The sequence below is a fragment of the Scyliorhinus torazame genome, unplaced genomic scaffold, assembly GCF_047496885.1.
Source record: "Scyliorhinus torazame isolate Kashiwa2021f unplaced genomic scaffold, sScyTor2.1 scaffold_337, whole genome shotgun sequence".
Classification (NCBI taxonomy): domain Eukaryota; kingdom Metazoa; phylum Chordata; class Chondrichthyes; order Carcharhiniformes; family Scyliorhinidae; genus Scyliorhinus; species Scyliorhinus torazame.
This window is the reverse complement of record NW_027308064.1, coordinates 173,523-185,021: the sequence shown is the minus strand read 5'-3', so window position 1 is coordinate 185,021 and position 11,499 is coordinate 173,523. Positions and strand designations below refer to the sequence as shown.

The 11,499-nt window shown below is 35.6% G+C and overlaps 1 protein-coding gene across 1 annotated transcript in view; it reads left to right on the top strand.

Moving 5' to 3' along the window:
• Positions 1 to 298: 298 nt before the first annotated feature.
• The window catches only part of LOC140406181 (serine/threonine-protein kinase TAO2-like), a gene marked incomplete at its 3' end in the record, with an annotated part of 183,121 nt that continues 171,920 nt past the window's right edge, over positions 299 to 11,499 (top strand). The window contains 1 exon segment of the mRNA XM_072494320.1: positions 299 to 654.

Sequence of the window (11,499 nt, the reverse complement as noted above, 5' to 3'; positions counted from 1 at the left end):
AAGGGAGACGCACACCGGAAGTGAAGAGTTGTGGGGGGGAAGGGGAAGGAAGGCGCACACCGGAAGTGGAGAGGGGCGGAGGGAAAGGCAGACGAACACCGGAAGTGGAGGTTTGTGGGGGGGAAGGGGAAGGTAGGCGCACACCGGAAGTGGAGAGGTGCGGCGGGAAGAGGAAGCCAGACGCACAGCGGAAGAGGAGAAGTGCGGAGGGGAAAAGGAAGGCAGACGAGCACCAGAAGTGGAGAGTTGTTGGGGGGAAGGGGAAGGCAGGCGCACACTTAAGTGGAGAGGTGCGGCGGGGAAGGGAGACGCACACCGGAAGTGGAGAGGTGCGTCGGGGAAGAGGAAGGCAGACGGACGCCGGAAGTGGAGAGGTGCGGGAAGAGGAAGGCAGACGGACACCGGAAGTGGAGAGGTGCGGGAAGAGGAAGGCAGACGCACACCGGAAGTGGAGAGGCGCGGGGGGGAGAGGAAGGCAGACGGACACCGGAAGTGCGGCCCAGGCGGAGGCAGCGGGCGGACAGCCGGAGACACCGGGAGAGACGAACCCCCCCGACCGGGAAACCGAGGCGGAGACCGGGGGCGGCGGAGCGGAGAGCGGGGGGGGCGGCCCGAGACCCCGAGAGACCCCGAGAGACCGAGACACCGAGAGAGGTAAACCCGCGCGGGGGGGGGGGGGGGGGGGTCAACAACAACAACTGGAATCAACAACAGGATAGTTAATCAGCAACGACAGGATAATTAATCAGCGACAACAGGATAATTAATCAGCGACAACAGGATAATTAATCAGCGACAACAGGATAATTAATCAACAACAGGATAATTAATCAGCAACAACAGGATAATTAATCAGCAACAACAGGATAATTAATCAACAACAGGATAATTAATCAGCGACAACAGGATAATTAATCAGCGACAACAGGATAATTAATCAGCAACAACAGGATAATTAATCAGCAACAACAGGATAATTAATCAGCAACATGATAATTAATCAGCAACATGATAATTAATCAGCGACAACAGGATAATTAATCAGCGACAACAGGATAATTAATCAGCGACAACAGGATAATTAATCAACGACAGGATAATTAATCAGCAACAACAGGATAATTAATCAGCAACAACAGGATAATTAATCAGCGACAACAGGATAATTAATCAACGACAGGATAATTAATCAACGACAGGATAATTAATCAGCAACAGGATAATTAATCAGCGACAACAGGATAATTAATCAGCGACAGGATAATTAATCAACGACAGGATAATTAATCAGCAACAGGATAATTAATCAGCGACAACAGGATAATTAATCAGCAACAACAGGATAATTAATCAACGACAGGATAATTAATCAACGACAGGATAATTAATCAGCGACAACAGGATAATTAATCAGCAACAACAGGATAATTAATCAACGACAGGATAATTAATCAACGACAGGATAATTAATCAACGACAGGATAATTAATCAGCAACAGGATAATTAATCAGCAACAGGATAATTAATCAACGACAGGATAATTAATCAACGACAGGATAATTAATCAACAACAGGATAATTAATCAACGACAGGATAATTAATCAACGACAGGATAATTAATCAACGACAGGATAATTAATCAACAACAGGATAATTAATCAGCGACAACAGGATAATTAATCAGCAACAACAGGATAATTAATCAACGACAGGATAATTAATCAACGACAGGATAATTAATCAACGACAGGATAATTAATCAGCAACAGGATAATTAATCAGCAACAGGATAATTAATCAACGACAGGATAATTAATCAACGACAGGATAATTAATCAACGACAGGATAATTAATCAACAACAGGATAATTAATCAACGACAGGATAATTAATCAGCAACAACAGGATAATTAATCAGCAACAACAGGATAATTAATCAGCAACAACAGGATAATTAATCAGCGACAACAGGATAATTAATCAGCAACAGGATAATTAATCAGCGACAGGATAATTAATCAGCAACAACAGGATAATTAATCAGCAACAACAGGATAATTAATCAACAACAACAGGATAATTAATCAGCAACAGGATAATTAATCAGCGACAACAGGATAATTAATCAGCAACAGGATAATTAATCAGCGACAACAGGATAATTAATCAGCAACAACAGGATAATTAATCAGCGACAACAGGATAATTAATCAGCAACAACAGGATAATTAATCAGCAACAACAGGATAATTAATCAGCAACAACAGGATAATTAATCAGCGACAACAGGATAATTAATCAGCAACAACAGGATAATTAATCAACAACAACAGGATAATTAATCAGCAACAGGATAATTAATCAGCAACAACAGGATAATTAATCAGCGACAACAGGATAATTAATCAGCAACAACAGGATAATTAATCAGCAACAACAGGATAATTAATCAGCGACAACAGGATAATTAATCAGCAACAACAGGATAATTAATCAACAACAACAGGATAATTAATCAGCAACAGGATAATTAATCAGCGACAACAGGATAATTAATCAGCGACAGGATAATTAATCAGCGACAACAGGATAATTAATCAGCGACAGGATAATTAATCAACAACAACAGGATAATTAATCAGCGACAGGATAATTAATCAGCGACAACAGGATAATTAATCAGCGACAACAGGATAATTAATCAGCGACAACAGGATAATTAATCAGCAACAACAGGATAATTAATCAGCAACAGGATAATTAATCAGCGACAACAGGATAATTAATCAGCAACAGGATAATTAATCAGCAACAACAGGATAATTAATCAGCAACAGGATAATTAATCAGCGACAACAGGATAATTAATCAGCAACAACAGGATAATTAATCAACAACAACAGGATAATTAATCAGCGACAACAGGATAATTAATCAGCGACAACAGGATAATTAATCAGCGACAACAGGATAATTAATCAGCGACAACAGGATAATTAATCAGCAACAACAGGATAATTAATCAGCAACAGGATAATTAATCAGCGACAACAGGATAATTAATCAGCAACAGGATAATTAATCAGCAACAACAGGATAATTAATCAGCAACAACAGGATAATTAATCAGCAACAACAGGATAATTAATCAGCAACAGGATAATTAATCAGCGACAACAGGATAATTAATCAGCAACAGGATAATTAATCAGCAACAGGATAATTAATCAGCAACAACAGGATAATTAATCAGCAACAGGATAATTAATCAGCGACAACAGGATAATTAATCAGCAACAACAGGATAATTAATCAGCGACAACAGGATAATTAATCAGCAACAACAGGATAATTAATCAGCGACAACAGGATAATTAATCAGCGACAACAGGATAATTAATCAGCAACAGGATAATTAATCAGCGACAACAGGATAATTAATCAGCAACAGGATAATTAATCAGCAACAGGATAATTAATCAGCAACAGGATAATTAATCAGCAACAACAGGATAATTAATCAGCAACAGGATAATTAATCAGCGACAACAGGATAATTAATCAGCAACAACAGGATAATTAATCAGCGACAACAGGATAATTAATCAGCAACAACAGGATAATTAATCAGCGACAACAGGATAATTAATCAGCGACAACAGGATAATTAATCAGCAACAACAGGATAATTAATCAGCAACAGGATAATTAATCAGCGACAACAGGATAATTAATCAGCAACAGGATAATTAATCAGCAACAACAGGATAATTAATCAGCAACAGGATAATTAATCAGCAACAACAGGATAATTAATCAGCAACAGGATAATTAATCAGCGACAACAGGATAATTAATCAGCAACAACAGGATAATTAATCAACAACAACAGGATAATTAATCAGCAACAGGATAATTAATCAGCAACAGGATAATTAATCAGCGACAACAGGATAATTAATCAGCGACAACAGGATAATTAATCAACAACAACAGGATAATTAATCACCAACAGGATAATTAATCAGCGACAACAGGATAATTAATCAGCAACAGGATAATTAATCAGCAACAGGATAATTAATCAGCGACAACAGGATAATTAATCAGCAACAACAGGATAATTAATCAACAACAACAGGATAATTAATCAGCAACAGGATAATTAATCAGCAACAGGATAATTAATCAGCGACAACAGGATAATTAATCAGCAACAACAGGATAATTAATCAGCAACAGGATAATTAATCAGCAACAGGATAATTAATCAGCGACAACAGGATAATTAATCAGCAACAACAGGATAATTAATCAACAACAACAGGATAATTAATCAGCAACAGGATAATTAATCAGCAACAGGATAATTAATCAGCGACAGGATAATTAATCAGCAACAACAGGATAATTAATCAGCAGCAACAGGATAATTAATCAGCAACAACAGGATAATTAATCAGCAACAGGATAATTAATCAGCAACAGGATAATTAATCAGCGACAGGATAATTAATCAGCAACAACAGGATAATTAATCAGCAACAGGATAATTAATCAGCAACAACAGGATAATTAATCAGCAACAGGATAATTAATCAGCGACAACAGGATAATTAATCAGCAACAACAGGATAATTAATCAGCAACAGGATAATTAATCAGCGACAACAGGATAATTAATCAGCAACAACAGGATAATTAATCAGCAACAACAGGATAATTAATCAGCAACAACAGGATAATTAATCAGCAACAGGATAATTAATCAGCGACAACAGGATAATTAATCAGCAACAGGATAATTAATCAGCGACAACAGGATAATTAATCAGCAACAGGATAATTAATCAGCGACAACAGGATAATTAATCAGCGACAACAGGATAATTAATCAGCAACAGGATAATTAATCAGCGACAACAGGATAATTAATCAGCAACAGGATAATTAATCAGCGACAACAGGATAATTAATCAGCGACAACAGGATAATTAATCAGCAACAACAGGATAATTAATCAGCAACAGGATAATTAATCAGCGACAACAGGATAATTAATCAGCAACAGGATAATTAATCAGCGACAACAGGATAATTAATCAGCGACAGGATAATTAATCAGCAGCAACAGGATAATTAATCAGCGACAACAGGATAATTAATCAGCAACAACAGGATAATTAATCAACGACAGGATAATTAATCAGCGACAACAGGATAATTAATCAGCGACAACAGGATAATTAATCAGCAGCAACAGGATAATTAATCAGCGACAACAGGATAATTAATCAGCAACAACAGGATAATTAATCAGCAACAACAGGATAATTAATCAGCAACAACAGGATAATTAATCAGCAACAACAGGATAATTAATCAGCAACAGGATAATTAATCAGCAACAACAGGATAATTAATCAGCAACAGGATAATTAATCAGCGACAACAGGATAATTAATCAGCGACAGGATAATTAATCAGCAACAGGATAATTAATCAGCAACAGCAGGATAATTAATCAGCGACAACAGGATAATTAATCAGCGACAACAGGATAATTAATCAGCGACAACAGGATAATTAATCAGCGACAACAGGATAATTAATCAGCAACAGGATAATTAATCAGCAACAACAGGATAATTAATCAGCAACAGGATAATTAATCAGCGACAACAGGATAATTAATCAGCAACAACAGGATAATTAATCAGCAACAACAGGATAATTAATCAGCAACAACAGGATAATTAATCAGCAACAACAGGATAATTAATCAGCGACAACAGGATAATTAATCAGCGACAACAGGATAATTAATCAGCGACAACAGGATAATTAATCAGCAACAGGATAATTAATCAGCGACAACAGGATAATTAATCAGCAACAGGATAATTAATCAGCGACAACAGGATAATTAATCAGCGACAGGATAATTAATCAGCAACAACAGGATAATTAATCAGCGACAGGATAATTAATCAGCAACAACAGGATAATTAATCAGCAACAACAGGATAATTAATCAGCGACAGGATAATTAATCAGCAACAACAGGATAATTAATCAGCAACAGGATAATTAATCAGCAACAACAGGATAATTAATCAGCAACAACAGGATAATTAATCAGCAGCAACAGGATAATTAATCAGCAACAGGATAATTAATCAGCAACAGGATAATTAATCAGCAACAGGATAATTAATCAGCGACAACAGGATAATTAATCAGCAGCAACAGGATAATTAATCAGCAACAGGATAATTAATCAGCAACAACAGGATAATTAATCAGCGACAACAGGATAATTAATCAGCGACAGGATAATTAATCAGCAGCAACAGGATAATTAATCAGCGACAACAGGATAATTAATCAGCGACAGGATAATTAATCAGCAGCAACAGGATAATTAATCAGCGACAGGATAATTAATCAGCGACAACAGGATAATTAATCAGCAACAACAGGATAATTAATCAGCGACAACAAGATAATTAATCAGCAACAGGATAATTAATCAGCAACAGGATAATTAATCAGCGACAACAGGATAATTAATCAGCAACAGGATAATTAATCAGCAACAGGATAATTAATCAGCGACAACAGGATAATTAATCAGCAGCAACAGGATAATTAATCAGCAACAGGATAATTAATCAGCAACAACAGGATAATTAATCAGCGACAACAGGATAATTAATCAGCGACAGGATAATTAATCAGCAGCAACAGGATAATTAATCAGCGACAACAGGATAATTAATCAGCGACAGGATAATTAATCAGCAGCAACAGGATAATTAATCAGCGACAGGATAATTAATCAGCGACAACAGGATAATTAATCAGCGACAACAGGATAATTAATCAGCGACAACAGGATAATTAATCAGCAGCAACAGGATAATTAATCAGCAACAACAGGATAATTAATCAGCGACAGGATAATTAATCAGCAGCAACAGGATAATTAATCAGCAGCAACAGGATAATTAATCAGCGACAACAGGATAATTAATCAGCGACAGGATAATTAATCAGCAGCAACAGGATAATTAATCAGCGACAACAGGATAATTAATCAGCGACAACAGGATAATTAATCAGCGACAACAGGATAATTAATCAGCGACAACAGGATAATTAATCAGCAGCAACAGGATAATTAATCAGCGACAACAGGATAATTAATCAGCGACAACAGGATAATTAATCAGCAACAGGATAATTAATCAGCGACAACAGGATAATTAATCAGCGACAGGATAATTAATCAGCAACAGGATAATTAATCAGCGACAACAGGATAATTAATCAGCGACAGGATAATTAATCAGCGACAACAGGATAATTAATCAGCAACAGGATAATTAATCAGCAACAACAGGATAATTAATCAGCGACAGGATAATTAATCAGCAACAGGAGAATTAATCAGCAACAACAGGATAATTAATCAGCAGCAACAGGATAATTAATCAGCGACAACAGGATAATTAATCAGCAACAGGATAATTAATCAGCGACAACAGGATAATTAATCAGCAACAGGATAATTAATCAGCAACAACAGGATAATTAATCAGCGACAGGATAATTAATCAGCAACAGGAGAATTAATCAGCAACAACAGGATAATTAATCAGCAGCAACAGGATAATTAATCAGCGACAACAGGATAATTAATCAGCAACAACAGGATAATTAATCAGCAACAGGATAATTAATCAGCGACAACAGGATAATTAATCAGCAACAGGATAATTAATCAGCGACAACAGGATAATTAATCAGCGACAACTGGATAATTAATCAGCGACAACAGGATAATTAATCAGCGACAACAGGATAATTAATCAGCAACAACAGGATAATTAATCAGCGACAACTGGATAATTAATCAGCGACAACAGGATAATTAATCAGCGACAACAGGATAATTAATCAGCGACAACAGGATAATTAATCAGCAACAGGATAATTAATCAGCAACAACAGGATAATTAATCAGCAACAACAGGATAATTAATCAGCGACAACAGGATAATTAATCAGCGACAACAGGATAATTAATCAGCGACAACAGGATAATTAATCAGCGACAACAGGATAATTAATCAGCAACAACAGGATAATTAATCAGCGACAACAGGATAATTAATCAGCAACAGGATAATTAATCAGCAACAGGATAATTAATCAGCAACAGGATAATTAATCAGCGACAACAGGATAATTAATCAGCGACAACAGGATAATTAATCAGCGACAACAGGATAATTAATCAGCAACAACAGGATAATTAATCAGCAGCAACAGGATAATTAATCAGCGACAACAGGATAATTAATCAGCAACAACAGGATAATTAATCAGCGACAACAGGATAATTAATCAGCAACAGGATAATTAATCAGCAACAGGATAATTAATCAGCAACAGGATAATTAATCAGCGACAACAGGATAATTAATCAGCAACAACAGGATAATTAATCAGCAGCAACAGGATAATTAATCAGCGACAACAGGATAATTAATCAGCGACAACAGGATAATTAATCAGCAACAACAGGATAATTAATCAGCAACAACAGGATAATTAATCAGCAACAACAGGATAATTAATCAACAACAGGATAATTAATCAGCAGCAACAGGATAATTAATCAGCGACAACAGGATAATTAATCAGCAACAGGATAATTAATCAGCGACAACAGGATAATTAATCAGCAACAGGATAATTAATCAACAACAGGATAATTAATCAACAACAGGATAATTAATCAGCAACAACAGGATAATTAATCAGCAACAGGATAATTAATCAACAACAGGATAATTAATCAGCAACAACAGGATAATTAATCAGCGACAACAGGATAATTAATCAGCAACAGGATAATTAATCAACAACAGGATAATTAATCAACAACAGGATAATTAATCAGCAACAACAGGATAATTAATCAGCAACAACAGGATAATTAATCAACAACAGGATAATTAATCAACAACAGGATAATTAATCAGCAACAACAGGATAATTAATCAGCAACAACAGGATAATTAATCAACAACAGGATAATTAATCAGCAGCAACAGGATAATTAATCAGCAACAACAGGATAATTAATCAGCAACAGGAAAATTAATCAGCGACAGGATAATTAATCAGCGACAGGATAATTAATCAGCAACAACAGGATAATTAATCAGCGACAACAGGATAATTAATCAGCGACAACAGGATAATTAATCAGCAACAACAGGATAATTAATCAACAACAGGATAATTAATCAGCAGCAACAGGATAATTAATCAGCGACAACAGGATAATTAATCAGCAACAACAGGATAATTAATCAGCGACAACAGGATAATTAATCAGCGACAACAGGATAATTAATCAGCAACAACAGGATAATTAATCAGCGGCAACAGGATAATTAATCAGCAACAACAGGATAATTAATCAGCAACAACAGGATAATTAATCAGCAACAACAGGATAATTAATCAACAACAGGATAATTAATCAGCAGCAACAGGATAATTAATCAGCGACAGGATAATTAATCAGCAACAGGATAATTAATCAGCGACAACAGGATAATTAATCAGCAACAACAGGATAATTAATCAGCAACAACAGGATAATTAATCAGCAACAACAGGATAATTAATCAACAACAGGATAATTAATCAGCAGCAACAGGATAATTAATCAGCGACAGGATAATTAATCAGCAACAGGATAATTAATCAGCGACAACAGGATAATTAATCAGCAACAACAGGATAATTAATCAGCAACAACAGGATAATTAATCAGCAACAGGATAATTAATCAGCGACAACAGGATAATTAATCAGCAACAACAGGATAATTAATCAGCGACAACAGGATAATTAATCAGCGACAACAGGATAATTAATCAGCAACAGGATAATTAATCAGCAACAACAGGATAATTAATCAGCGAAAACGGGATAATTAATCAGCAGCAACAGGATAATTAATCAGCAACAGGATAATTAATCAGCAACAACAGGATAATTAATCAGCGAAAACGGGATAATTAATCAGCAACAACAGGATAATTAATCAGCAACAACAGGATAATTAATCAGCAACAACAGGATAATTAATCAGCGACAACAGGATAATTAATCAGCGACAACAGGATAATTAATCAGCAACAGGATAATTAATCAGCAACAGGATAATTAATCAACAACAGGATAATTAATCAGCAACAACAGGATAATTAATCAGCGACAACAGGATAATTAATCAGCGACAACAGGATAATTAATCAGCAACAGGATAATTAATCAGCAACAGGATAATTAATCAACAACAGGATAATTAATCAGCAACAACAGGATAATTAATCAGCGAAAACGGGATAATTAATCAGCAGCAACAGGATAATTAATCAGCGACAGGATAATTAATCAGCGACAACAGGATAATTAATCAGCGAAAACGGGATAATTAATCAGCAACAACAGGATAATTAATCAGCGACAGGATAATTAATCAGCGACAACAGGATAATTAATCAGCGAAAACGGGATAATTAATCAGCAGCAACAGGATAATTAATCAGCGACAGGATAATTAATCAGCGACAACAGGATAATTAATCAGCGAAAACGGGATAATTAATCAGCAACAACAGGATAATTAATCAGCAACAACAGGATAATTAATCAGCAGCAGGATAATTAATCAGCAACAACAGGATAATTAATCAGCAACAACAGGATAATTAATCAGCGACAGGATAATTAATCAGCGACAACAGGATAATTAATCAGCGAAAACGGGATAATTAATCAGCAGCAACAGGATAATTAATCAGCAGCAACAGGATAATTAATCAGCAACAACAGGATAATTAATCAGCAACAACAGGATAATTAATCAGCAACAACAGGATAATTAATCAGCAACAACAGGATAATTAATCAGCAACAACAGGATAATTAATCAGCAACAACAGGATAATTAATCAGCGACAGGATAATTAATCAGCGACAGGATAATTAATCAGCGACAGGATAATTAATCAGCAACAACAGGATAATTAATCAGCGAAAACGGGATAATTAATCAGCAGCAACAGGATAATTAATCAGCAGCAGGATAATTAATCAGCAACAACAGGATAATTAATCAGCAACAACAGGATAATTAATCAGCAACAACAGGATAATTAATCAGCAACAACAGGATAATTAATCAGCAACAACAGGATAATTAATCAGCAACAGGATAATTAATCAGCGACAACAGGATAATTAATCAGCGACAGGATAATTAATCAGCAACAACAGGATAATTAATCAGCGACAGGATAATTAATCAGCAACAACAGGATAATTAATCAGCAACAACAGGATAATTAATCAGCGACAGGATAATTAATCAGCAACAACAGGATAATTAATCAGCAACAGGATAATT